This window comes from Lissotriton vulgaris, chromosome 3_1 (genome assembly GCF_964263255.1).
Source record: "Lissotriton vulgaris chromosome 3_1, aLisVul1.2, whole genome shotgun sequence".
Classification (NCBI taxonomy): Eukaryota; Metazoa; Chordata; class Amphibia; order Caudata; family Salamandridae; genus Lissotriton; species Lissotriton vulgaris.
Genome location: NC_141689.1, coordinates 151,468,068 through 151,495,076, shown reverse-complemented (window position 1 = coordinate 151,495,076; position 27,009 = coordinate 151,468,068). Strand labels below are relative to the sequence as shown.

General features: G+C 50.3%; 1 protein-coding gene across 1 annotated transcript in view; it reads right to left on the bottom strand.

Moving 5' to 3' along the window:
• Positions 1-27,009, bottom strand: part of LOC147726130 (vomeronasal type-2 receptor 26-like) — a 175,825-nt gene that overhangs the window by 67,039 nt on the left and 81,777 nt on the right. The gene's annotated exons all lie outside the window — the stretch shown is intronic.

The following is a 27,009-nucleotide window of genomic DNA, read 5'->3' as shown; positions in this document are numbered from 1 at the left end:
AAGATGCACCATCACGGTAGGGCACCCTCTCCTGCTGCTCCCTCCAGAGCCTGCTGCCTGGGACCCTCATATGCTGCTGCCTACAGAGCCTGCTGCCAGAGACCCTCATCTGCTGCTGCCCCCAGAACCTGTTGCCAGAGACCCTCTCCTGCTGCTGCCTCCAGAGTCTGCTGCCTGGGACCCTCATCTGCTGCTGCCTCCAGAGCCTGCTGCCAGAGAACCCTCACCACCCACTTCCATCATAGGTGTTCCATGTCCACAGGGATGTCAATGATATGATATGATAAATGGGACTTGTAAAGGGCACGTTCACCTACGGTTTATTGGCACTGGAGTGAAGGAGCTGAACGGTACAGGACAGGGTGAGCTAGTTGTGTGCCAACGAGAAAAGCCAGGTTTTAAGTGATTTCCAAAAGAGAGTGTAGGAAGAGAGCTGGCGGAGTGCAGGGGGAAGGGAATTCCAGAGAAGAGGAGCCTGGGTGGAAAATCTCAGGCCTCCGTGTTTCTTACGCCTGAAGGAGCAGGGGGTAAGAAGATTGGAATTGGAGGAGCGGAGAACATGTGGAGGAGCGTATCGGTGTAAAAGAGAGGAGATGAAGGAGGGTCCCTGAAGGGAGAGGGCTTTGTGGATCAGGCAGCCAAGTTTGAAGATGCTGCGCTGAGCAACTGGGAGCCAGTGAAGGTTCTTAAGAAGAGGTTTAGTTTGGCTACATTTTGGAAGACCATAAATCAGCCTAGCTTTCTGATTCTGAATGAGTTCAAGGCGTTGCAGTTGATATGCTGGAATGCCCGCATATAGGGAAATCGCATAGTCAATACGAGACATAACTAGTCCCAAAGTGACCTGCACAAGGGCTTCTTGAGAGAGAAGTCTGTAGATTTTGCGAATACGACATAGGTGATAAAAACATACAGATATAACTGAGTTAATTTGGGCCCTCATGGGGAGGTCCTCGCAGATGGTAACGCCTAAACTCTTGACAGAGTCAACGGGAGAGGGGGGAGGACCGAGTGCGGGTGGCCAGAAAGATGAGTTTCAGGGATTGCCCAGGGGGGCCTGTGAGGACCAGCTCGGTCTTGGCAGGATTGATTTTGAGCTGATTCAGGTTCATCCAGGAGCTAATGAAGTTCATAACAGAGTGAACATTATGAAAAGAGGAAGAGGAGGAATCAATGTTAAAAACAAGCTGCAAATCATCAGCATAGTTAAAGATGGTCACAGACATTTGTTGAAGCTCCCAGATGAGGGGACGAATGTAGAGATTAAAAAGAAGTGGTGAGAGCGAAGATCCCTGCGAGACTCCACAGGAGAGACCCTTTCCTATAGAGGAAAAAGGTGGGAGGGAAACTGCCTGGACGCGATCTTGGAGAAAGGAGGAAACCCATTTTAGTGGTTGCCCCCAGATGCCGGCGTGCTCGACATGTTCGAGTAAGATGGTATGATCAACAGTGTCGAATGCCGCCAACAAATCCAGGAGCACAAGGGCCTGAGAAATGTTCTGATCCGCCCCCTTTCTTAACTCCTCATGAACAGCAAGGGCGATGGATTCGGTGAAGTGCTGGGGCCTGAACCCAGCTTGATGGGGGTCGAGAAAGTGGGTGGATTCAATAAAGGAGCTCAGACAGTTGACAACAAAGGCTTCCAAAACTTTACCCAGATAAGGGAGAAGGGAAATTGGACAGGACAGAGAAGATCTGTGCCAGTCCATTCACAAGCGAGGAGCTGGAGGTCCTGGTGGAGGAGGTGCCAACACAGTACCCAAGGCTGTATGATGCCCCCAGTGTTGTGGTAAGTCATTGTAAAGGTAGGTGTAGGGTAGGGGGGGCAGACATGTAGTTGTACTGCTGCAGTATATGCCTGAGGGTGTGGGGTTGTGTCTTACACTGACAAACATGCTGTCTCCAGGGTGAAGGAGAGTGTGTCCCAATGTCACGGTTTTACCCGCCTGCAGTTGTATTTCTGAGTGGAGTGTGTTACATTGTCAGCCATACGGAGCCACAGGATGTTGGACATGCAGGTGCCAGGACAATAATTGCTCGGCTGATTGTCTCTGTGTGCCCCTGTTGTCTGACTCAGTGTGAACCCAGAGGCTATGCCCAGTGCCCGCACATCAAGACAAGAACACATCACTGCACTTATTGTGTCCTTACTCTTGTTCATTCACATTGAAATCAAAATATGCACACAATCTCAGCCCTGGATAATTGCGCACGACCACTTGTGTAGATGGATATTTTGTTGGTGAGTCCATGTACCCCATGTACCCCGATGACACACACATTACATACACATATGTTCATAGGACATGCTCATTGAATGCTGCCCAGTCATGCACACAGTGATTCTACGCACAGACACAGGTCGATATGTGATGTATGTAGTGGCCAGACATGCATAGGACTGGAGATGTGTGCAAGCCACAGAGGGGTTCAGTACAGTCATCCTGCATGTGTGTGAGGTTATCAGGGACCTTGTACGCCCTCATAAATGCATGCAATTACATCTGCTTGGCCCATGCAGAGTGCCCTTGTGAGGTTTACCCCAGTTTGGGATGGAGGGAGATTACATTTGGTAATGAGTCTGTGTCTTGCTACTGTACTGATAGATGTTGGTACATGACACTGTGTCACTGATCATTTCCCCTTCTTTTCTCCCATGCCTGCAGCTCAAAGTACACCAGCGTAACGCCGTGTGGAGGGCCATTGCAGCAAAGGTGCGATCCCTGGGGTATCTAACCGACGACGCACCCACTGCCACAAGAGTTGGGACGATATCAGCTGGCTGGCAAAGAACGTGGCAGATATGACCTTGGGGCTGCTACCACGCACTGGGCATTTGGCACAGCGCAGCATGAAACCACTGATGGGCCGCATCTTGGCAGTGACTCATCCTGAGCTGGATGCACGTCTGAAGGAGCATCTGCAGAAAGGCAGGGGTGAGTATTTGGGGAGGGTGACTTTGGCTGGGAGCGGACGCATGTGTACAGGACCTGTGGCAGCGGTGGCCCATGTGATGTTCGTGGGCTGGTGCTGTGTTGTGTCATGTGAGTGGCTGCTGGGATGGGTGCCAGTGTCATGCAGTGTCCCAAACTGGCCTTACAAGGGTGATCCTCCCTGCTGTGCATTGCCATAGCCGGATGTGTTAGTATCTACATGGTCATTCAGCATTGGAATAGTGTGGGGAATCCATTAGGGGGTGAACAGCAGTGTCCACTATCCTGAGTGTGACTTAATGTCTGCCTACTTTGCATGCACCATGATCGTTGAGGCCCACACATCTGACAACAATGTGCCCCAGAGTACCACATGGTGTTTGTTATGGGCTACTTGCCATTATGGACTGTCATGTCCTAATAGGTGATGTGTTGTCCCCTCCTGTTCCCTCAAGGTCTGTCAGTAGTAATAAGTGGTGTCCCCACATCATGTCCCTAGGTGTGGGCAGAGCAAGTAGTGTGTCTGCTACACTTCACCCACGGGCAGGGTGTTGTGCTGTGTGGCCTTAACATGGCTCAGTCATAGCAGATATTCAGGGTTACAGGCACTGTTGTGGTCTATGTAGTGTGTTGCTGCAATGTGATTGCAGGGTGTTGTGGTCTCCATGTTGATTTGGGCCTCTCCTGTACTGCATTGATTGAATTGCTTTGTCCTGCTAATGACACTAACACAACCCTGCATCTCTCTCTCATGCAGAATCCCCAGTGGACACGAAGGAACAGGAGCCCGAAACCAGTGGTGGCGAGAGTAGCACTAAAGCTGCACTGGAGCCCAGTGACACAGAGCTCACCAGTGCATCTGAGGGGGAACGGAGTATGCAGAAGGAATCCCTGCCTGAGACACAAAGTACTACATCATCTGATGCCAGCGGTGATGCATCCATGTTGGCAGGCACAGGGAATGGGGACTCTGTATCATCTTCTACCACACAGCGGCCAGTGGCAAGCCTCCCATCCACTTCCTCTGGTGCTGCCCGTGTCTGTGTCAGTAGGAGGGGATGAGTTAGATTCAAACCTGGCACCGCTGAGCTGGCACCTGTCCCCCCTGCTGCTGTCAGTGCTGAGTCTGTAGAGCTCCTGCACCAGCTTTGTGTGGGCCAGACAGCCCTGCTCAATGCCTTCAGTGACCATGACAAAAGATTAGGCCAGGTGGTTGCCTACATGGAGGGCATACACTCTGTCGTGGGTGGACTACACCGTACAGTCCAGGCTTTGTCGTCCACAGTGACATCTGCCCTTCAACAGGCACATACTCTCATTCCTGCTCAAGTGCCTTTGTCCACTCCCCCAGTCAGTGGCCACATCGGATGATAGTGTCCACGGTTCACATGCGTCACAGCCACGATACAGCACAAAAGAGGCCCAGCAGAAGCAACCCAAGCGAGCCCGCCCACAGGCACCATCCCCACAGAAGAGCAGAGCCAACCCAGAATGTCACATCTATACAATATGTGTAGGCTGTCCGGAATTCGGTTAAAAATGACTCTGCCCGATAGTACCCTACCGAATTAAAATCAGCTGACACCGTTTAAACCGTGTGTCACTGATTTTCATAGTTGTTGCACCCTTTGGCCACTTGATGGAGCCAAAGCATTGCAGACCTAACTGCAAAGCTCCCCTCCACGTTCAACAGGACCCTCCCAAACCAGTGTGTTGGAATAGGTATGATGTGGAATGAAGGCCCGGCATCCCTTGTTTTAAATATGCAGTGAGATCCTGTCCACTTTAAGGCACTCGCATCTCCCTCTTTTAGTTTTAACTGTTTGCAGATATCCACTCCTTTCTTTTTATAGACAAACTCTCTGTTTCTGTCATAGCCTCTTTCTCTGGTACCACACAGGATTACCATTTTTATTTAACAGTAGCCATGTCAATAGATCGTAGAGATTATGCTCGCTCCCTCATGTAACACCAGCAAAGACAATTAGGCCTTTGATGTGCGTGTGTTAGATGTTTCACTTCTGCGATTCTTCTGTTTAGGCAAAACAAAGAAGCACAAGTGTAAATAAAAATCCAAAGTATGTACGGTAACTACAGAAAGAGGACGGAATGTGCAAGGGTAGGAAATTAAAAGATGGTCCGGCACATGGGGAGCCGCAGTGGTGTAGCAAGGTCAGGTGGGACCCTGTGGGGAAAATAATATCTTGTTACACCCCCACATCCCCCCTCCCAACAGTGGGCAGAGTAAAAACTAAGCATTTGCTGACAGGGGTTGTGACACTTTTTAAAGCATGTTGTATGTCTGCTTCCAAGCGCTTGATGGACGAAACGGAGCCAGGGAGGGAGCGTTGAGGCCTTCAGGCAGGCCCAGCTGACGCTATTGTTTTAAGTTTCGTTTCCGAAAACAAATAACACAGGCCCGACCTTCATGACATTGCAGCCCATTTTGCATTTAAATTTTTTCCTGCTGTGTTTATGCCTTGTTGGGTGGAGCACTTACTGTGAACATTCCTCAGAAGAGAGATCTAAACTTGGCTGGTGGGCTGACTCCGGCCCGGTCTTCTCGGTCTCTCTAGCGGTTTGGCCCCTGTCCTTCAAACCTTAAATTGCACTCATAATCTTCTGGCTTGCTTTGTGAGAAAGCCTCTGCATGGTCTGTGTTTTCAGCCAATAGTATGTTGAATTCTGGGACTTGTAGTTTTGCTTTTCACAGTGCAAGTACAGAATGAAAACTCCCAGCATGCATGCTGTTTTTGGTGAAAAAACTTCACTGGCTAAAAGTATCAAACTTTAACGGGGTACCACTTGAAAAGCTAAGCTTCCTTCGTAGCATGGGACCGGTTGGGCAGCAATGAAGTCCTCAGTAGTCGTCTTTAAAATAATTGAGTACGTTTATTACTTCGGCACACTGATTGCAAAACAGTGTTGTCGCCTCAGCTCAGCCAGGTGTGCAAGAATCCATCATTTTGAACACTTCTCTTCAAGTTAATCTGAAGGAAACAGCTACTCCTCGCCTGCCTGTCCTAAACAGGCGAGCCCAGCAGCTCGCTTTAGAGATGTTGTCGGACATGGACGCCGAGCGGAGAAGTTAATATTAGATAGAAAATCAGTAGAAGTGAATGGCAACTAACCACTTTGAGGCCACAAAGGCCACTGACAACCACTGACCAGGCTCCAGTACTCTGTTGACCAATACCCAGCTGGCTGCATGTCCTGCCTCTGCTAGAAATGATGCACCCTTTTATGCCTGTCCATCAGTACAGCGTCACATCCCCAAGCCGCTCGTTTGCACTGATTGCAAAGTTCCCTTTGGTGAAAGGCTTTCACCTTCACCCCTCAGTGACATTTTGTCACCCCCTCAGTGATGACACTCAGGGTGGCCCAAACCCCTCTTCCTATGCCACTGGGGAGCCGAGGTTGTGAGAGCAAAACCAGGCCCCCTTCCTGGCTCGATGGGGGGAGAGGAGCTGTTGTGCTCTGCTGTCTGTCTTACTGCGGCCGCACCCGAGCACTTCACAGGTCTTTAAAAGACCATTTGCTTAACGAGGCTTTGTTATTCTTTGACCCCTTCTTAGAGCCCCTGCAGCTTCACTCTGCCAATTTTCACCCTACTTGCGCCTCTGGGGCGACAGGGGTGGGCACCAGGAAAGAAATGAAATGAAAATGAAATGAAAAATTCCACTTATATAGCGCATAACTACCCGGAGGCCTCGCAGCGCTTATGATTGATTACTGTGTAAGGCTGCAGGCAGAGTTAGTGCGCTTTTGAGAAAAGGTAAGTTTTTAAGTCTTTCCTAAATGACATCAGGTTGTCGTTCTGTCTAAGGGGTAGAGGCAGTGAATTCCATGCCTTTGCCGCTAAACAGGTGAATGAACGGCCACCCCAACGGGCTTTCTTGATTTTTGCCGTAGTTGCCAGGTGCAAAGAGGCCGAGCGAAGAGTTCTATGTGGCACATAGGGCGATACTAAGGGGTGCAGCACAGCCGGGCCATTTTGATGAAAAGATTTGTGCAGAATACACATGGCCTTAAACAGTGTTCTGGCAGCCACTGGGAGCCAATGAAGCTCTTTTAGGGCAGTTCTCGCTGACTGCCAACGAGGGATGTTAAACAGTAAGCGCGCGGCACAGTTTTGAGTGACTTGGAGTTTTTTTGTCACTGTTGACGGAGCCCCTAGATATAAAACATTTCCATAATCCTGGCGAGAAAGTATCATGGCCTGAACCATGACCCTTCTCGCCTGGAATGGAAGTAGGGGGAGCACTTTCCTGAGCATTTTCATCAGCCCCACGCAAACAGAGGCTGTTTTTGTGGCTTGGACCGAGAAATCCAGTGCTCTATCCAGCCAGATTCCTAAGCTCTTTATCTGGTCTTTTGGGGGAGGAGGAGCACCGAGACATGAAGGCCAATTCAGCGACAAGGAGGTAGGAGAGGGATTGCCTAGTAACATGATCTCGGTCTTCTCCCCATTGAGTTTGAGATGGGAGAGTTGCATCCACTCAGCAACAGCCTCTAGACACGGACCCAGGGTGTTAGACGAGCCCTCCTTGTGGTCCAAAGAGACCACAAGTTGGGTGTCGTCAGCGTAGGTGACAATCCGCACACCGAAAGGGAGGACTATCTTCTCTAGAGGCTGCATATAAACATTAAATAGTGTGGGGCTCAGGGAGGAGCCCTGAGGAACCCCACAGCTGAGCGGATGCTTAGATGAAACCACCTCGCCTTCAAATACTTGAAAAAAGCGTTCCTCTAAAAAAGAAGTCAGCCACTTCAGGGCCGCGCCCGACACCCCCATGCCCTTCAAACGGTGTAGTAATGTGGTATGGTTAACGGTGTCGAACGCGGCACTGAGGTCCAGCAGTATGATGGCAGTTTTTCCACCTTGGTCCATTATTGTTCTGGCAGCCTCTGTGACCGCCAGGAGGCCGGTCTCAGTGCCATGCTGAGGACGAAACCCTGTTTGGGAGACCTGTAGAAGTTTATTGGACTCCAGATAGTCCCCTAATGTTTTATTGATATGCCTCTCCAACAACTTACTCATCCACGGGAGTAGCGAGATAGGGCGGAAGTTGGATAGATTGTTGGAATCCAAGTTCGGCTTTTTCAGCAAAGCCCTAACCAGCGCACATTTCCACGGAGAAGGGACAGAGTTGGAGGTAATGGAGGTATTCAGAACCTCCAACATGGACGAGCGAATGGCGTCCATTGCTTTCACTAGGGTCTGGGGTGGGGCTGGGTCATTAGGTGAGCCTGAGGTGACTTTCTGGACCAGAGTATCTAAGGCATTCGAGTCCAGGAGCGGAAACATGACCAGAGAGCATGGTACATGCGCGTCTGGGTCCGAGATGGAGGGGGAGAATATGCCATTGCCATTTATCGCAAGTTGGGAGTAAATTGCCTGAATCTTCTGAGAGAAGAAGGTGGCGAGATCCTCACAGCGAGCCTGTGAACCCTCTGAAGGTGGTCTTTCAGGTGGAGGGGATATCAAAGATTTTGCGATTTTAAAAATTTCCCTCGGGGAGTTGGCTGCCAAGCTAATTTTGGTTTCATAAAAATCAGCCTGGGCGAGTTTTATGTGGCTCTTATAGTGCCTTATAGCTGATCTGTACTCTGAACTCTTAAGTTGAGAGCGATCTTTCCTCCATGCTCTCTCTGCTTTCCGACAGGCTTGTTTCAACAGCCTGAGGGCAGGAGAGTACCATGGAGTAACTTTAGGTCTTTTTATTGTTTGTAAAGAACACTTCGGGAGGACTGAATCAAGTGTACTAGAAATCCAATTGTGGAAATTGAGAACTGCTAGATCAGGATTCGTCGTTTTCCGGGGCGGCTGTTCGGAGAGGGCCTGTTCCCATGTGGGAATCGAGAGAGCATTCCATTTCCTACCCCAATGTCTGGCGTGAGTTTGACCAGTGATAGGAGTGTTAATAGACCATGTGAGGGGGACTAAAAGATGGTCCGACCAGGGCAGTGGCACCGGTGTTTCCACTAACAGCTTATCTAAGTTGCTAAAAATATGATCCAAAAGATGACCCCTGTTGTGTGTCGCCTGAAACCCCTTTTGAGTCAGGTCAATAGCCTGAAGGTTAGAGCGAAGATTGTTGGCAGCGGCATCACAAGGGTCATCTAAATGCAAATTTAGGTCACCTAACAGGGTGAAGTTGGCTGAGGAGAGTACAGAATTAGCGACTAAGTCTGTTATGTCGGAAATGAAATTGCCGGGAGAGCCCGGTGGTCGATAGACCAGAATTCCAGAGAAGGTACTTGTGGAGGAAAAATATAAAGAAAAATATAAGCTTTCATATGTTAAAGAATTTGAGGAGGTAACACGACAACTGTAGATGTCCTTGTAAATGATAGCCAGTCCTCCACCCCTACCTGACTGGCGATCATGGCGTTTAATGGTATAGCCTTGGGGAATGGCCCAAACTACCGTAGGATCGTTTTGGAGCTGCAGCCAGGTCTCAGTTAAGAAAAGAGCGTCTGGGTTGTACTCCTCGATCAATAGTGCCAGTTCAATATGATGTTTAGGGAGAGAGCGACAATTGAGAAGCAGCATTTTTATATTGTGTGAAGACTGGTGATTGCTAGCTTGTGTCCCTATGCTGGGAGAGAGTAAGCTCCAATTACAGAATGCGCAGCGTTTAATAGTGGGGTAAGGAGGGAATGAGAGCAAGCAACAATATTTAAAAGTGGGACGTAGAGCGTGCAATGCAGAAGCACTGTAGGAAATGCGCGAGCCTACCATAGTGCCTGGCCACGAAGCCCGAAGCGTCTGAACGCGGACTGGCGCAGACTTGCTTCTCTTTGGCGCCTCTTCGGCGCATCAGAGGCGCTCCCGCTGCGCGTCACCGCTGCGCTAGGGATGTGGGCTTATAGAGATTAGGAGGTGCGGGGAGACTAGACCGTCGCCTTTGGTGAAATGTCCACCCACCAAGGAGCGATCCGGCAGCCCTAGCGGTTCCTCCCTCCACTCAAACAGCTTAAAATCGCTGCGGTGGACCGGGGAGTAGCGCAAGCAATTACGGTGATTCAGTGATTCTAAATAAAGTGCTCAAACAATTTTACAAGATTCAATTATTTAAAATTGCAATGTAATAGTATTAAAAACGATGTTCAAACACTAATCATAAAAGCGTTACTAGTACGCCCGTTAGCGTGATGAGGTTAGTAGTCAATCTCTAAGGAGGAGGAGGCACGCTCAAGTTTCTTGCTTGTTTTTTTTTTAAGATGTGCTGTACAAAAGCGCACACTTAGCCTGCTGGTCCAAGACTCTAGTCCCACTTAGAAAACTGTGGGTATATGAAACTGCAGAGATTAGCTGTATCCCTTTAGGTCACATACTAAAATCACAGTAATAAATCTCATGGTGGTTAATGTACAACAGCAGAAAATTTATGTAATTTATTGATTGATGGTCTGCTTTGAGTGTGGAATTCTACATTTAAACTCCTGCTAATTGTACACAAGTTGAAACTTCACACTCTTAATATAGGGAACGCTTAAATAGGTATGTTGCTTGTTAAACCATTGTTTTTGTAACGTAAAATGTATGTTTATCATCTTTATTGAAATTAATATTGTGGATGTTAAGGGTTTTGATTAGATGACGTAAAGCTTTCCACTTTTTACCAGGCGAAAATTGCTGTCACTGTAACACACGTTGTTGAAATAATCTTGTGTGTATTCGGGTCCCTACAGATTTACTGGAACGTTTTCGGTAATTACAGAAAACAGTCTATGTATTCTGTTTCGAGCCTTAGTATACAAGTGGCTGCAGTTGAAGCGTATTATTCTTTTGTATGCTTGCAGACATGGCACCCATAAAGCGGGTATGTTGATGCTAAATGTTTAAATATTCAGCTGCATGTAAGCGATATTGTAACCAAGGGAGTATAGTTGACGTTTCAGATTTTTTTTGTATGTTTGGAAATTATGTCTCTGGAATTTAATGTTTGTTTCTACACCCAAGTTTTAAAAAATTGCTTCACTTTCTTTTGCCTCCTCTTCCGGCTCTGGTCCTCTCTTCCATCTCCACCAGTCTCTCTTGTCTTCAAGCCTATTTTGTCTGTCTTATTCCCCCTCTCTCATCTTCAACTTCACGCTCTCATGTTTCCCTCCTCAATCATCCACAAAAGTCTTGTGTGTGTGAAGCTGCGACATATGCTTCCAATGTTCTTGGTTGTTGAATGTAATACTGACCTATTGAAGCAAAGGGACTTGAGGCATGGTCTCGCGTTTGTTCGATTGCATACTGACTATAGCGCATTGAACATTTTTACTGTTTTGGGTAACATGTTTATGTTGTTTGGGCATTATAATTACTTATTTTATAATGCTGCCAGTCATTGTTGCCTGCTGTGCTGCTTGAAAATCTGCCACACATGTGAAAACCGGGGTGGATGATGTTGCACTATACCTTCACTATATCATGCCAAATATGGCCACTGACTTCAGCGACAAGACAGCAGGAACAGTTTCACACAGTTTGAATATCGGGAATCTTCTCCTAGCAGGCACGTGGGAGGAATCACTACTTTACACCGTGGACTAGAGGGCGGATGGATGGGGGAAATAGGAGGCGCTTCACATCGGACAGGTAAAACTGAGCCCTGTACAGACTGCCCAGGGCAGGAAGAAGTAGTGTCACACACAGGACAGAGAAACCGCATTCACTGCAGTACCTGCAGCGTGACAGGTAGCCGGTCACCACAGGGTCTGGTGCCACGCTGGGGGGGCTGGAAGGGAAACCATGGCATTTGAAGTCAATGAAGCCTCACTTTGATACTCTGCACAAGTGTTATATCCCTTCCATAAAGGGGAATTTTCTCCTGACTTTGAAAAGTACAGCTTCATTTTTGACGCTTTAATACCTCTGAGGGCATATGCAGCCAGTTCAACTCATATGTTGCAGAACCTGGCCCACAGAATGTCAACCTTGAGGTGCACCGGTGTTGGTATGGATAGCTATGTCAGTGACCACAGGTTGGCAAAATGTGTACTGACTTTTTTGGCGTTGCCAATGTTGAGAGGGTCTTTTCTCAAATAAAAGTGCAATTGGGAAGGAAAGAGGGAGCGCGAATGACCAAAGAATAATTGAAGAAATATTGTATGGTGTACTACAATAAACTCGACTTGTAAAAATTTATTTAGACCTCATATACACTGTACATACACTGTCTACACTCCATGCACCAATGAAGAAAGCAAGCAATAATAAAAGCAAAGCGTTCCATAAACACCGGTAAAACACAGTTTCAGTTGTTTTGCATGGCGCAAACATGAGTAACCACTGAAAAGCACTGTTTTTTAGGCATTGAAATCACTGGGAAAAACTGAAAGAAAAAGCACCAGACTTTACCAAAAATAGAAACTGAAAACAGGAAAGCCTAAATATGTGAATAAAGACAGTTTCTCCTGTTGTCTGTTTTGTTAGTACCCCCCTGATTAAAGTTATGTTGGTGTGTGCATTTGGTTGCCTGTACCCCATGCTCTATGTGTCACTTAAACATTGCCAAGCTCTTTGGCCGCATCACATTTTTAAACAGGGGTGACAGGGTCTTCAGTCCATTCAGACACTGCTACTAGTGTTATCTGTGATGGCTATTTTACTTGTCATGCAGTTCTCTTTTTAGTGGTTTGCTATTGTTGGCTACATTGTTCACATGTCAGGTTGGGGGACACTGCCAGCACAGGGTGTGCACAGGTTTGCATGCAGGCGGGCAATGTCATGATGTACGTGTGTTATTCCTTTGTGTGCCCAGCTATGTATGTGTGTGTTCATCTTGTATTGGCCCTTAGTCCTGGTCCCATGGCCTACATGAGATGTGTGCTCTTGGGTAGTCAAGCGGTGTGCAATGTGAAGGGTGTTACTTTGTAGGGGGTGTGGATGGGTGTGTGCCCCTGGATTGTAAAAGACACATGTGTCACCCAGGAGTTGTGTGCCTGTTGTTTGGATTGGTCTGCCCTGTGGATATGGTGGTATGCACATGTGTGAGTTGTCTATTTGCACTTTGCAGTGTGTTGGTGTGTCCCTGCTGTTCTGTCTGACTCCTCTGTGTTGTTTTAGTCACTTACATGTGTGCAAAGTGTGTGACTTGCACATCAGTGTTGTGTTTGTTTGATCATCCATGTGTCTTGAGTGTGTTTGTGTAGACTGTGTGGCCCTGCTCTCCACACTGCCATTGTGGTTGTGTTTCTCATACATTGCAGGCACATGTTGCCTTTTATCCTCCTGTATGGCATGGTGTGTGGTGTAATGCCATCCCCTTTGTGTGCCACTTATGCCTACCCATTGTGGGTCTGCACTCCCTCTATTTGTGTATGGTACACCCCTTACATGTCTACTACCTACATGCAAGTCAGTTCACTTTGATGTCAGCTGTCCCCTTAGTTTCCATGTGTGTGTGCCTCCCCATCACTTCATGTGTGACTGTGTGACATGTGGGGCTTTAATATGCTCCTCTTAAACTGTAGGTCCTTACCTAGGCATAGGACAGAAATTGCCCTTATGTTGGAGGATTACATGCCTGATGCTGTCTTTTTAACGGAGACCTGGCTGACGCCGGACTCTGACCCAGACATAGTACTGGCACTTCCCCCGCGCTTCCAGATTATGCGGAAAGATCGACCCTTAGGGAGAGGAGGGGGCATGGCAATTATTTATAAAGAGCAGTATTTATGCCGATGTTTCCCTGACTCCATTCCAGACTGCGAAAGTCTCGCTTTCTGTATTGAATTTTCCCCCAATAACTGCTTCTCAGGCACGCTCATGTATCGGCCCCCAGGTCCCTCAAAACAGTTCCATAAGGCCCTCCCTTCGATCATGGCCGAACTAGTTACAACTCCCTCCAACTATACGTTGTTAGGTGATCTTAATCTACATTTTGACTCTACCTCCGACCGTACCGCCATGGAGCTAGTGGACGACTTGGCGGCATTGCAATTGGTACAACTGGTTGACTCATCTACTCACATTAAGGGCCATCTCTTGGACCCAGTTTTTAGTAATTGCACTGAGCTTAAGGTGGGGTACTCCATCTGCCTGCCTTGGACTGACCACTCACTTATTCCCCTTACATGGTCCACATGGAAGGCCCCCCCAACCCTCACCGTGAGGAATGCCAGGAATTGGTCTAGACTCTCAGTCGAACAATAGTCCAGTAGCCTCATGACTGCTATACCCCCTTCTAACGGGGATCCTCTCGCAGCCAATGAGGAATATGAGGAGTGGATTTCGCACTCGCTTGAGGCCATACTCCCCCTTGGCAAAATTACCATGAAGCGATCTCGAAAAACTGCCCCCTGGTACTCTGGGGAACTTAGGGAAAAAAAGCGGCATTGCAGGAAACTGGAAAAAAGGTGGCGCTTGGACTATGCCCCTGCTGATAAAATCTTATATAGAGAATCGAATAGAGCTTATAAAGAAGCGTTAAAAAACGCCCAAACGTCCTATTTATCTAAGCAAATTATTTCGGCAAAATCAAAACCTAAAGAAATATTCCAGATACTAAAGAACCTTACCAAACTATCTCTCCCTTCCACGCCCAGCAGCTAAACGACGGTCTACTGTAATGATTTTGCAGACTTTTTTTATCAAAAGGTACACCAAATTTACATTTAATTTTCTGTCAAGGGCATCTCCCCTTGTATCCAGGGACAGCCAAGGCTGCCGGAAGTTCCTCCCCATACCCCTGTAAGGATGGATCATTTCCCGTTATTAGAACAGGAGGCCCTGGAATCATTGATACGGCAAGTAAAGTCAGGCTCGCCATGCGATCCAGCTCCACCAGACGCACTGGCCTCAGTGAGTCATGTGGTTCTCCCTACTATTATGAACCTTCTTAATGCCTCCATCTCCTCTGGCATAGTTCCGTCTCCTTGGAAGCAGGCGATGGTGCGCGCACTTTTGAAGAAACCAAATTTAGATCCAGGTAATCTTAACAACTATCGCCCCATTTCCCTGCTCCCCTCGGTGAGCAAGCTCCTTGAGAAACATATTAACATGCATCTCATGGACTTTCTCGAGAGCAACCAGATGCTTGATGTTGGAAACGGGACCCTGACCGGCCAAGACTCGCGTCGAGGTCAGTCAGGGATCGCCATTTCCAAGGGTCAGGGCAAGGGAGTTACACGCCAAGATAACCCCCACTCGCCCTCTAGGTAACGTGGCGCGAGCAGTCAAGGCTAAACTTGGAGGCGATGTAAGTTAAGTATTTGCGCATGCACCCCAGCAACAACACCCAAGGCCCACCACAAAGAAACACTCCACACAAGGTTATGTAAAAATAGCCTTTGTATTATAATAAATATACATCAGATAAAACACACATCTTATTACACTGTGCCAACAGGCACGGGCGGAATTTACAAGGGATATTTGTACAGGACAGGGCCACTTGGACCACTGTCAAGGGTATCAGCACTTTTAGAAGCAATACTTTCAGAAATAGCACTTTAGAAAGTAAAATCACTGTAGCACAAAATCACACAACCAGTAATCACTGGTAACAGGACCTCACTAGCACCACCTGTACTAGGGAGAAAACAACCACCTACACATCACAATACCTGTAGGGGTGTAAAAACAAAACACATGATGCATTAACATTCAGAGGTGTAAAGGCACATGACGCATAAACAATAAATTCAGAGGTGCAGAGAAAGTACAATTGCGCCAAACTCACGTAAGTCACCACCTGTGACTGTCCCTAGGCCCTCTGGCCTTGTTGGGGCTAGGACGCCCTGTGTCCAAAGTGTCAGGGTCCTAAACGTGGCAGCTGCCCATGAAGTGCTGGGCAGCTGAATCACTGTTGGGCCACTGCTGGAGCCTCGCAGGCTCTGGCCAGAACAATGTGGGCAACCAAGGAGAGCCTCTCAGGGCTCTAAAACAACAATGGGGCCAATGTGGGAGCCTCGCTGGGTTCTCCAGAAATAAATTGGCCCCCTGAGCCTCTCTTAGGCTCTAGACACGACTGTGGCACTTCTCTTTGGGAGTCCCCCCTCTGGGGACTCGAAGTGAAAGTGGGGCGCTCAGAACCTCTCAGGGCTCGTGAAATAATTGCCCCAATGAGCCTCTCGGGCTCAACTACCACATTATGCCCCCGGAGCCTCGGGGCTCGCAGACAGAAAATGCCCCTGAGCCTCGCAGGCTCCAACAACCAAATGCCGCCTTTACGAGCCTCTCTGGGCTCTAAACACAAAGCGCGAGGTCGCGCTACCGAGGGGGGGGGGGGAACGGACACCGACAATGTGTCCCGGCGCCCCTCCCGTGTCTGGTGCACTCACCGGCTTCCGGTGCAGGTCCGGGGCTCCTCTCCAGCTCGGGGAGCCTCGGGCGGCCCCCGCAGGCAGCGCCTTCTTCCACTCCGCCAATCAGAGCACAGGTCACCCGGCGAGCCTCCCGCAGCCACAACCAATGGCAGCGCGGCTCCCGGGTGACGTCAGCAGCTGCTCCGTGGCTTCTCCTCGGCTCGGGGAAAGGCGGGGCTGCTTCCTCCGGGCTGCGGCGGTGCTTTTCACCCGGGGTAAAGGCGGTGTGGGCAGCCGCTCGAATGTTCCAAACCAGCGAGGTGGGCACTCGCTTTACAAGGTCGATAAGGCGCTCCCAAGCGCCAGGGGGCAATCACAGCGCTCCCAAGCGCTACAATTCAAAATAAAGCACTCTCAGCGCTGGTTTGAAGGCACAGCGCTCCCAAGCGCTACAAGCCAAATAAAGCGCTCTTAAGCGCTATAAGTAAAATAAAGCGCTCCCAGGTGCCCTCAGCAAGCAGGGCAGAGTCCCAGCAGTCCTTTCAAGGGGCAGGGGGGCAAGGCTGGGCCAAGAGCCAGCACACTGGGTCTCCAGGCAGGGAGACTCCCCAAGTGGCGGTCCTCTGGCCCCAGCAGCAGCCACAGCCCCCTCTGGCAGGATCCAAAGGTAGAACATTTTCCAAGGGGACACAGCCCCTTTTTATACAGTAAATCCTTTGTTACAATGTGCAGGGTGGGGGGAAAACCAGTCGCAGCTGGTTCTGGAGCACTCTTGATGGCCCAACCACCCATTTCATTCACTGGGGAGGCTAGGGTCGTTAGACACACCACAGGGGGGCGGAGCCAGCATTGTGTGGGGAAAACCCAGCCCATCCAGGACCCAGGTACACTCCTCCCACACATCACTCATGCTAATCTCCCACTCACCACCGGGCAGACCCATCCAGACTTCCTGGAGCCTGGCACGCCAGCCAGCTCCAGCCAATCACGCTCCAGCACCCTCACAGCACATGCACACATATCTCAATGTCCAGAAGTAGCACTTCCCAACTAGACACAAACATGCCGCAGACACCATCTTGCAGCATTCACTCTCACGAGTTTAAGCATACTAAACTCGAGCCTGCACTCCCCACGCATCAGGAACTACCAGGGACACACACATTCCCCATGCATTCCTATGAGAGGGCAGGCCAGCCATACTACACGCACGCACTTTCACTCTGGGACTCAGGGGAAAGTGCGCAGAGACCCAAAAATCACTGACACAGGGTCACACATAAGGCAAAAAGTCTAGGGGTGAACCTGCCCTAAGGGCCAAGTCCAACACAACCCCCTTCCAGCCAAAACGCAGGGGAGAACAATCACCACCGTGATGGACTTCCCTGCTTGGGGCGATAGAACACGGACGCAGGCCCGCCACTGCCGGGACACCCTCCTGTTCTATGCCACGGTGAACCCCTAGGGTTCCTTCTAAAGCTACTGTAAGGACCAACTGGGCTACCCCACTGGTATTCCTCAGCTGTCCGTGGCCTGGACCAGGCCCTAGGCCACCCAGGTGCCACCGGTCCTTGCCAATTCGCAGAGCGGGGGGTAGTAACCCCTGGCACATAGTGTCCATTCTCCACTCTCCCTGTCTGCAAGACAGGACTAGACTGCCACTGGTTCACCAGCCTTTGGTCTACAACCTCAGGCGGACCAGGAGTCTCAGGGAAGCCTCTCCTCCCCTTACCTCTTCTTTTAGGGTTCCTCCTCCCCGTGCGAGGGGGACACCTAGAACGCCACTCCAACCTAGGGTTTAACCCCTCAGGTTGCACCGGGGTCAGAGGTGGGCTTTCCCACCCTCTGCACCCCCTTCCAGAGGTCTGCCCTCTCCCAACTGGAGAAGTTCCTCTGGAAGAACCGGTCAGGACACTGGTTACAGTCGTCCTACCCTTCAGGTCAGGCCGAACCTGAACCTGGCCTCCCAACCTCCGGTCTAAAACCTTTGGTGGAATAATTGCCTGGCACTCCAGGACTTCTGGGGACTCACACGCAATCCCCCTGAGGCTGACACATGACCCATGTGTCGTGTGACTGTCTGTCTGGCGCAGATCTCCCGCCTCCTGTCCACCTGACAGTGCGCCAAGATCCCCCAGACCAGAAGTGGCGCCACCCGGGTCCACCCAAGAAGATCTAGCCCAACTGGCTAGTCTCTGGTCCACTGGTGCATCCACTGGGAAACTCATCCCCCAATCACTCCTCGCTTCGGACTTCTGTGCCCTCCCAACTGGAGCGACACTGCCGGACACTGGAACCCCTGGAGCTCTAGTTACAGACGCTCCAGGTTCCCTAGACACTAGGAGATCCTCCTCAAGTGTACTAACAGGACAGCCTAGGTCCCTAACCTGGTGTTCCCTCAAGAAACCACCCAAGTTCTGAGACAGGGCTTCGGGCCTCTGGGTGCTCTCAGCCACCTACTGACTCCTGCTCCACTGAGCCAGGTAGTCAGCCCTTCCACCCTTCTCACTATACTGGGACCTAGCTGGGCTACACTGAGCCTCTTCCACCACGCTGGGCTGGAAGCTCCCGGTACCACTACTGTTGGACTCACTCTCTAATGACTGTACAGCACCCCTGGCCCTCTCCCAGCGGTCTGCTTCTACTGCAAGCTCACATGGGTCAGACAATCCACACCCCAACAGGTGTTGCCGCAACCCTGGGGAACAACAACTGAGCAACTGCTCTCTGAGAAACATATCGAACAATATGTCCCAATCACATTTCGTGGGCTCCTGTACCCAATCACACAGAGCTCCACAACAGTCCTCCTCAAATTCCTCCCACGACTGGTGAGACGGTTTCCTAAGGTTCCTAAACCTCAACCTATTCTCCTCCTCTGGGGAAACAGGAACCATACTCTGGGAACTGGGAGTGGGACTGTCAACACCAACACTTAAAAAGCTGCCACCACTGGACTCCACCCTCCCTGGGGAATCCAGAAAATTCTGACTGCGGTCAGGGGATAACCTACACTCTAGGGCTATCTTCTCCCTGGCCAAGGCCCTCTCAGCCTCTGCAATCCGCTCATTCACATCCAGCTGCGCCATCTTCCAGGCATGCTCTAACCTGAGCTTCTTCATGGCCAGCTGGTGCTCCCTCTCTTCTCTCCGATCCACCCACTCCTCTGGGGACAGGGAAAGGGATGGGGTGCTACATCTGACACGGGACCCAGCAAGGGACTCCCTATCTCTGGGGTCCTCACTATCATTTTCTTCCTCCTCTTCTGAATCTTCAGGGCTCCCCACAGACCCACCACCCTCATGGTGTGAGACCCGGGCCCTTTCCTCACTGCGCGCAAGATCCCACTGACCCTTTTGCCATAGGATCAGGCTGCTCCTAAGTTCAGACTGAGTATCTGACTCATCCACTCCTATGCCTCTCTCTCCACAGAACCTTACCAACTCTCCCATACTGTATCCAAACAGATCACAGAAATCAAAAGCAGGCTCCATTCTTGCGGACGTTCTAGAGAAGAGATTACACAGGGAACCTAGGGGTCTGAGCTTAACACAGGAGTACACAATTCACAAAGGTTCAGCAAGCTCTCTCTCCCAGAGAACTCACACTCACTTGCCTAGTGCCACACACCATTCATTCACCCACAACCCCCCCCTCGGACTGGTAAGGCAGTTTCTACCACCCCTGATTCCTCAACCTGACCACACGTGACACAGGTACCAAACTCTGGGCGCGGGGCAGGGGAACAAATGTACTGGACACAATTGCACAATGATACCTTTTGGAGAAGAAAATAATGGAACTTTACCAAAAACACAATAATCCCCAAAATGTGGTCATCTAAAATGCAGAGCTTTGTAGTGGCCAGTTGCCACTGTGGTACAACGCAAACACAAATCCTTATCCTCACCGCTTGCCGCCAATGTTGGAAACGGGACCCTGGCCGGCCAAGACTCGCGTCGAGGTCAGTCAGGGATCGCCATTTCCAAGGGTCAGGGCAAGGGAGTTACACGCCAAGATAACCCCCACTCGCCCTCTAGGTAACGTGGCGCGAGCAGTCAAGGCTAAACTTGGAGGCGATGTAAGTTAAGTATTTGCGCATGCACCCCAGCAACAACACCCAAGGCCCACCACAAAGAAACACTCCACACAAGGTTATGTAAAAATAGCCTTTGTATTATAATAAATATACATCAGATAAAACACACATCTTATTACACTGTGCCAACAGGCACGGGCGGAATTTACAAGGGATATTTGTACAGGACAGGGCCACTTGGACCACTGTCAAGGGTATCAGCACTTTTAGAAGCAATACTTTCAGAAATAGCACTTTAGAAAGTAAAATCACTGTAGCACAAAATCACACAACCAGTAATCACTGGTAACAGGACCTCACTAGCACCACCTGTACTAGGGAGAAAACAACCACCTACACATCACAATACCTGTAGGGGTGTAAAAACAAAACACATGATGCATTAACATTCAGAGGTGTAAAGGCACATGACGCATAAACAATACATTCAGAGGTGCAGAGAAAGTACAATTGCGCCAAACTCACGTAAGTCACCACCTGTGACTGTCCCTAGGCCCTCTGGCCTTGTTGGGGCTAGGACGCCCTGTGTCCAAAGTGTCAGGGTCCTAAACGTGGCAGCTGCCCACGAAATGCTGGGCAGCTGAATCACTGTTGGGCCACTGCTGGAGCCTCGCAGGCTCTGGCCAGAACAATGTGGGCAACCAAGGAGAGCCTCTCAGGGCTCTAAAACAACAATGGGGCCAATGTGGGAGCCTCGCTGGGTTCTCCAGAAATAAATTGGCCCCCTGAGCCTCTCTTAGGCTCTAGACACGACTGTGGCGCTTCTCTTTGGGAGTCCCCCCTCTGGGGACTCGAAGTGAAAGTGGGGCGCTCAGAACCTCTCAGGGCTCGTGAAATAATTGCCCCAATGAGCCTCTCGGGCTCAACTACCACATTATGCCCCCGGAGCCTCGGGGCTCGCAGACAGAAAATGCCCCTGAGCCTCGCAGGCTCCAACAACCAAATGCCGCCTTTACGAGCCTCTCTGGGCTCTAAACACAAAGCGCGAGGTCGCGCTACCGAGGGGTGGCGGGGGGGGGGGGGGACGGACACCGACAATGTGTCCCGGCGCCCCTCCCGTGTCTGGTGCACTCACCGGCTTCCGGTGCAGGTCCGGGGCTCCTCTCCAGCTCGGGGAGCCTCGGGCGGCCCCCGCAGGCAGCGCCTTCTTCCACTCCGCCAATCAGAGCACAGGTCACCCGGCGAGCCTCCCGCAGCCACAACCAATGGCAGCGCGGCTCCCGGGTGACGTCAGCAGATGCTCCGTGGCTTCTCCTCGGCTCGGGGAAAGGCGGGGCTGCTTCCTCCGGGCTGCGGCGGTGCTTTTCACCCGGGGTAAAGGCGGTGTGGGCAGCCGCTCGAATGTTCCAAACCAGCGAGGTGGGCACTCGCTTTACAAGGTCGATAAGGCGCTCCCAAGCGCCAGGGGGCAATCACAGCGCTCCCAAGCGCTACAATTCAAAATAAAGCACTCTCAGCGCTGGGGTGAAGGCACAGCGCTCCCAAGCGCTACAAGCCAAATAAAGCGCTCTTAAGCGCTATAAGTAAAATAAAGCGCTCCCAGGTGCCCTCAGCAAGCAGGGCAGAGTCCCAGCAGTCCTTTCAAGGGGCAGGGGGGCAAGGCTGGGCCAAGAGCCAGCACACTGGGTCTCCAGGCAGGGAGACTCCCCAAGTGGCGGTCCTCTGGCCCCAGCAGCAGCCACAGCCCCCTCTGGCAGGATCCAAAGGTAGAACATTTTCCAAGGGGACACAGCCCCTTTTTATACAGTAAATCCTTTGTTACAATGTGCAGGGTGGGGGGAAAACCAGTCGCAGCTGGTTCTGGAGCACTCTTGATGGCCCAACCACCCATTTCATTCACTGGGGAGGCTAGGGTCGTTAGACACACCACAGGGGGGCGGAGCCAGCATTGTGTGGGGAAAACCCAGCCCATCCAGGACCCAGGTACACTCCTCCCACACATCACTCATGCTAATCTCCCACTCACCACCGGGCAGACCCATCCAGACTTCCTGGAGCCTGGCACGCCAGCCAGCTCCAGCCAATCACGCTCCAGCACCCTCACAGCACATGCACACATATCTCAATGTCCAGAAGTAGCACTTCCCAACTAGACACAAACATGCCGCAGACACCATCTTGCAGCATTCACTCTCACGAGTTTAAGCATACTAAACTCGAGCCTGCACTCCCCACGCATCAGGAACTACCAGGGACACACACATTCCCCATGCATTCCTATGAGAGGGCAGGCCAGCCATACTACACGCACGCACTTTCACTCTGGGACTCAGGGGAAAGTGCGCAGAGACCCAAAAATCACTGACACAGGGTCACACATAAGGCAAAAAGTCTAGGGGTGAACCTGCCCTAAGGGCCAAGTCCAACACTTGACGTCACCCAGATGGGCTTCCGCCCGAAACACGGCAAGGAGACTGCCATATTAGCGGTCACCGAGGAAACCAGAAGGATTCTGGATCGAGGGGGATCAATGGCAGTGGTCCTCCTCGATCTGAGCGCAGCGTTTGACACAGTCAATCATGATATGTTGATGTGTCACCTGTCTGAGTTGGGAATATCAGGTAGGGCAGTGGTCTGGCTCAAATCCTTCTTGAGTAATAGGACCTTTCAGGTCTTTGATGGAGATACCGTCTCCTCCAGGAAACCTTTGAGGTGTGGGGTTCCGCAGGGCTCATCTTTGAGCCCTGCGTTATTCAACGTCTACATGAGACCACTGGCTGATGTCGTTCGCCCTTTTGGTATTAAGATCATCTCATATGCGGACGACACTCAGCTAGTGGTCTCCCTTGCACAGGAGGACGGCCAATCAGCACAAACCGGGTTAATGAAATGCCTGGAGGAGGTAAAAAGCTGGATGACAACATCCTGTCTCAAGCTTAATGGGGATAAAACGGAGCTGATGCTTCTTGGTCCCCCTGCCGCAACTAACATCGACTCTCTATGGCCCTTAAGCCTAGGTACTCCTCCCATACCCAAGGACAACATCAAAAGTCTGGGGGTGTGGCTGGACAAAGCCTTGACTCTTAATACCCAGGCTACCAAGCTATCTGCAATCTGCTTCGGACTTCTCAGGATGCTGAAGAAAGTCCTTCCTCTCTTACCTATGGAAGCTAAGCAGTTAGCAGTGCAAGCTCTGATCCAGTCTCGACTGGACTTCAGTAATGTTCTGTACCTGGGTGCTCCTGACTATACTCTGCGGAAATTACAGATCATTCAGAACTGCGTGGTTCGCACGCTGCTCCAGCTACCGCGCAGAACGTCAGCAAAACCCGGGTTGAAGAGCCACATTGGCTCCCGGTGCGGGAAAGAATCTCACTCAAGGCCATGTGTATATCTCATCAAGCCTTTTGGCAAAAGGGCCCGGAGATCAGCCGTGAGTTAATCACACCGTACCTTCCCAGCAAACATCTCCGCTCTAGCCAGGCCTTTTTGGCTGTAGTCCCCAGAATTAACAAGACTAGAGCTGGCAGTAGGATGTTTTCTTATAAGGCGGCTAAGCTATGGAACGTGCTCCCCCTTCAGCTCAGGGCCAATCCCAATCTGTCCTCCTTTTGTAAGGAACTAAAGACTTTCCTCTTTAAAACCTCTGACTAGTCCCTGGAGCTGACCTCTTCAACGAGCAGCACCTCGGTCTTGCAGCGCTTGGACGCCCCAGGGCAGCAATCGCGCTATACAAGTCCCCTTTTCATTTCATTTCATTTCATTTCACTTCACACTGTGCTTTGTGGTGCAGTCCTTGGGCCAAGAGTGATGTTCCACTATGGACATTGGCCCAATGGTTTATGTGGATTGTTCTTCTGCTATTAATCAGTTAGGATTGCTCATGTGCACTTCAGCAGTGTGTGCTGCCCAGTGCTCTGGATAAGATGGTTCTTCTCTTGTATCCCAGAGTGGAGCATCTGTTGTTGTTGTGTTGGATGTATGTGTGTTAGCTGTGGTACTCCTTCACTTCCTGGGTGTGCTGTTGCATTTGTGCTGTGCTGGTTTGTGTTGTGTGTGTTGATGTTGTGTCAGTCATGTCTGTGTGTGACTGTTCTGCTACATGTGCACACACTGCTTGTTGTGCATCCAGTGCTGTGTGTATGTGGCCTTGGCATTGCCTGATGTGTATCCCCTGTTGTCCTGTAGTGTTTGATCAGTTTTGATTTCATGTGCATCTGTGGTTGGTTTTATGTGGCAGTGTGGTTCTGTGATGGTGCGCTTCTTGTGTGATTTGTGGTATGTTGTGTGTGTTTTGTTCCTGAGTGATGGGGTTGTGCACTCCTGTTGTGTCTGTGCTCCCACTGCCTTTCAAAAGTTTGGCTGACAGGGTATGTCTGTTACAGATGGGGTTCTGTGTGTGTTTCTATATTGTTTGTGTTTCTTTTGGGCAGGTATCTGTTCAGGCATCTCTGTGTGTGGGTTATGCTTGTGGCTACACCCAGGGTGTGTGTTTGTTTGTGTGTGTATGTACTGGCAAGCATTGGCAGTCTTCAGTGTGCGTGGCACTGGTGTTGTATGTTCCTTGTCAGCCACTCCTGCAGAGGCTGTCTCCCTGGTTGTTTGTTGTGTGGTGCAGGGTGTGGATTGTGCTTGCTTGTTGCTGTGCATGTTGCTTGTGGCTGTGCATGGGGTTGCACAGGATGGGCACCTGGCCTGTGACTTGATGGGGTATGTTGATGTGTGGTTGGAGGGGGTCTGTCCCTGTGGTCTTTGTGCCCTGCCAATGCTTTGGACTGGCCCAGCCTTCTGCATTTTGTGCATGTGGCATGTGTTGACTGCTGCGGTGACGTGACCGGGACCGAGAGGTTGCTGCATGTTCGCGGTCGATGTGTGTCCAGGATGCAGTGGGGTGACTTGGTGGCAGGTGGGTCATGTGTGGGTGCCCTTGTGGATGTGCTGTTACCCCCAGCAGGGTGTCTTGTGGTTTTGGGCCCTGTGTCAGCCTGTGTGTTGTGTGTTGTATTTGTGTAGTTGCTTACCTGCGGCAGCGTCCACGGCGGCCCATTAGATGATAGTGCTGTAGCAGGTACAGCACTGGAAACACATTTAGAGCTGGGTCCATGGCGCTCGTGACCGGGTGGTGTGGCCGGGGTCTCTGCTAGTGCACTTCACTGTTGAGTTTCCGCCGTCTCTGGTTGGGCGGTGTCTCTGCTGCGGTGCATCTGCTTGTTTGGGCCATCCTAATTTGTGGAGCGGGCGGATGTCGTTCCGCACGGCGGTGAGTCTCCATTGGTTCACACCGCCACGGTGGCGGGCGCACTTTGATGGCGGTGCACGTCGCTCAGCGGCAGACAGGAACTGACCTATGTTTCGCTATGCTAATATGGCGGACGTGTTTCCTGCTGCTCGCGGGCGGAAAAAGGCGTTCTTCCGCGGCGTCAGCACCGCCCGACATCCTAATGGACCCCTAAGGCTCCAGTCCAGGTCCAGTTGTAATTGGTTAGCTGGGGACTTCAGGAAAAAGGTCTCCTGCAGCTTGCAATGGCCCTGTAGATACACCGGAGGTTATCCAACTGACTATTGGAGTCCACATCTTTGTTCTGGGTACAAGCTGGAGCAGGTTTAGCCCTACAGGTCTCCACACAGGTCTCAAACAGCACGTCCAGTCTTCCTATATTCATCCACAGTTTTAGAGTGTGCTGATGAAGCATGGGTAAGGTGCCACTGTTGTATATTTTACTATCCTGGACACTATATAGTCAATGAGAAAAATTTCCCAGAGGCAAACCTTTCCACTTTTTCAGCACATTCGGTTTGCTTTACTGCAATCAATTTCACGGAGAACGACCTTTACAATGCGGTTGTTACACCGCAATAGCTGTACAACACAGCCATTACTATGCAAGTCGTTACAACGACTTGCGCTGGATGGCGCTCTAAACTAAGGAATAGTATGATTTACTATCCCAACACCTTCCCTACTGTTACGTAGGCTGGAGTTGGAATAGTAAATCATACTATTCCTAAGTCCAGCACCCTCCAGCGCAAGTCGTTGTAACGACTTGCTTTGTAACGAATGCGATGAAAAGTACTGTGTTGGGAATGTATGCGATGTAATGTCATACATTCCTATTTCACAGTGCTCTATTGCAAGTAAAATTGAAGATGTCACAGCCTTTTCCCCCTCCGCTCGGCTGGTGTCAAGCGAGCTATAGTGTACCTGGGGTGGATGTCGTTGGTGAATATTAAAGATAGTGGTTTAATCAATCTGGGAGCTTGTCCTAAGTTATCTGAACTATTGTTTTCTTCATTCGAGCAGTCACTGTAGGAGCATGCCAGCATTACATTCTTGCATGTCTCTCTTTTAAATAATAGTGGTTCCTACTTATTGGGCGACAATGCCTTCTTAGGGGTGACTTAGTTAATATTTACTAGAGTTATTTCTTGTCAAAATGGGTGGCAAGTCGCCTCCGGCGCTAAAAGATGGATAATACTTAAGCTATAGTTTCCTTTGTCAGCCTAGTGGATGGAACAGAATGTGCGGCAGTCAACAGACTGCACTTAAATGTCAATTGATGTATTTTCCTACACCATATGTTACAGCTTTACTGGAAAGTAAAATATTTTATTTGGGATTATCCAATTTTACCATGTTTTTGGGGACTGAGCACCCACACTGGGATCTGGATAGCAATGTCCCAGTATACAGAGTTCAAAAACTTCCAATGTCAGTCCACTAGTAAGGGATTTTCCCACACCTAGGAAAGAATTCCCGCAGCAAAACAATCTTCTGTAGCAAGATAATCA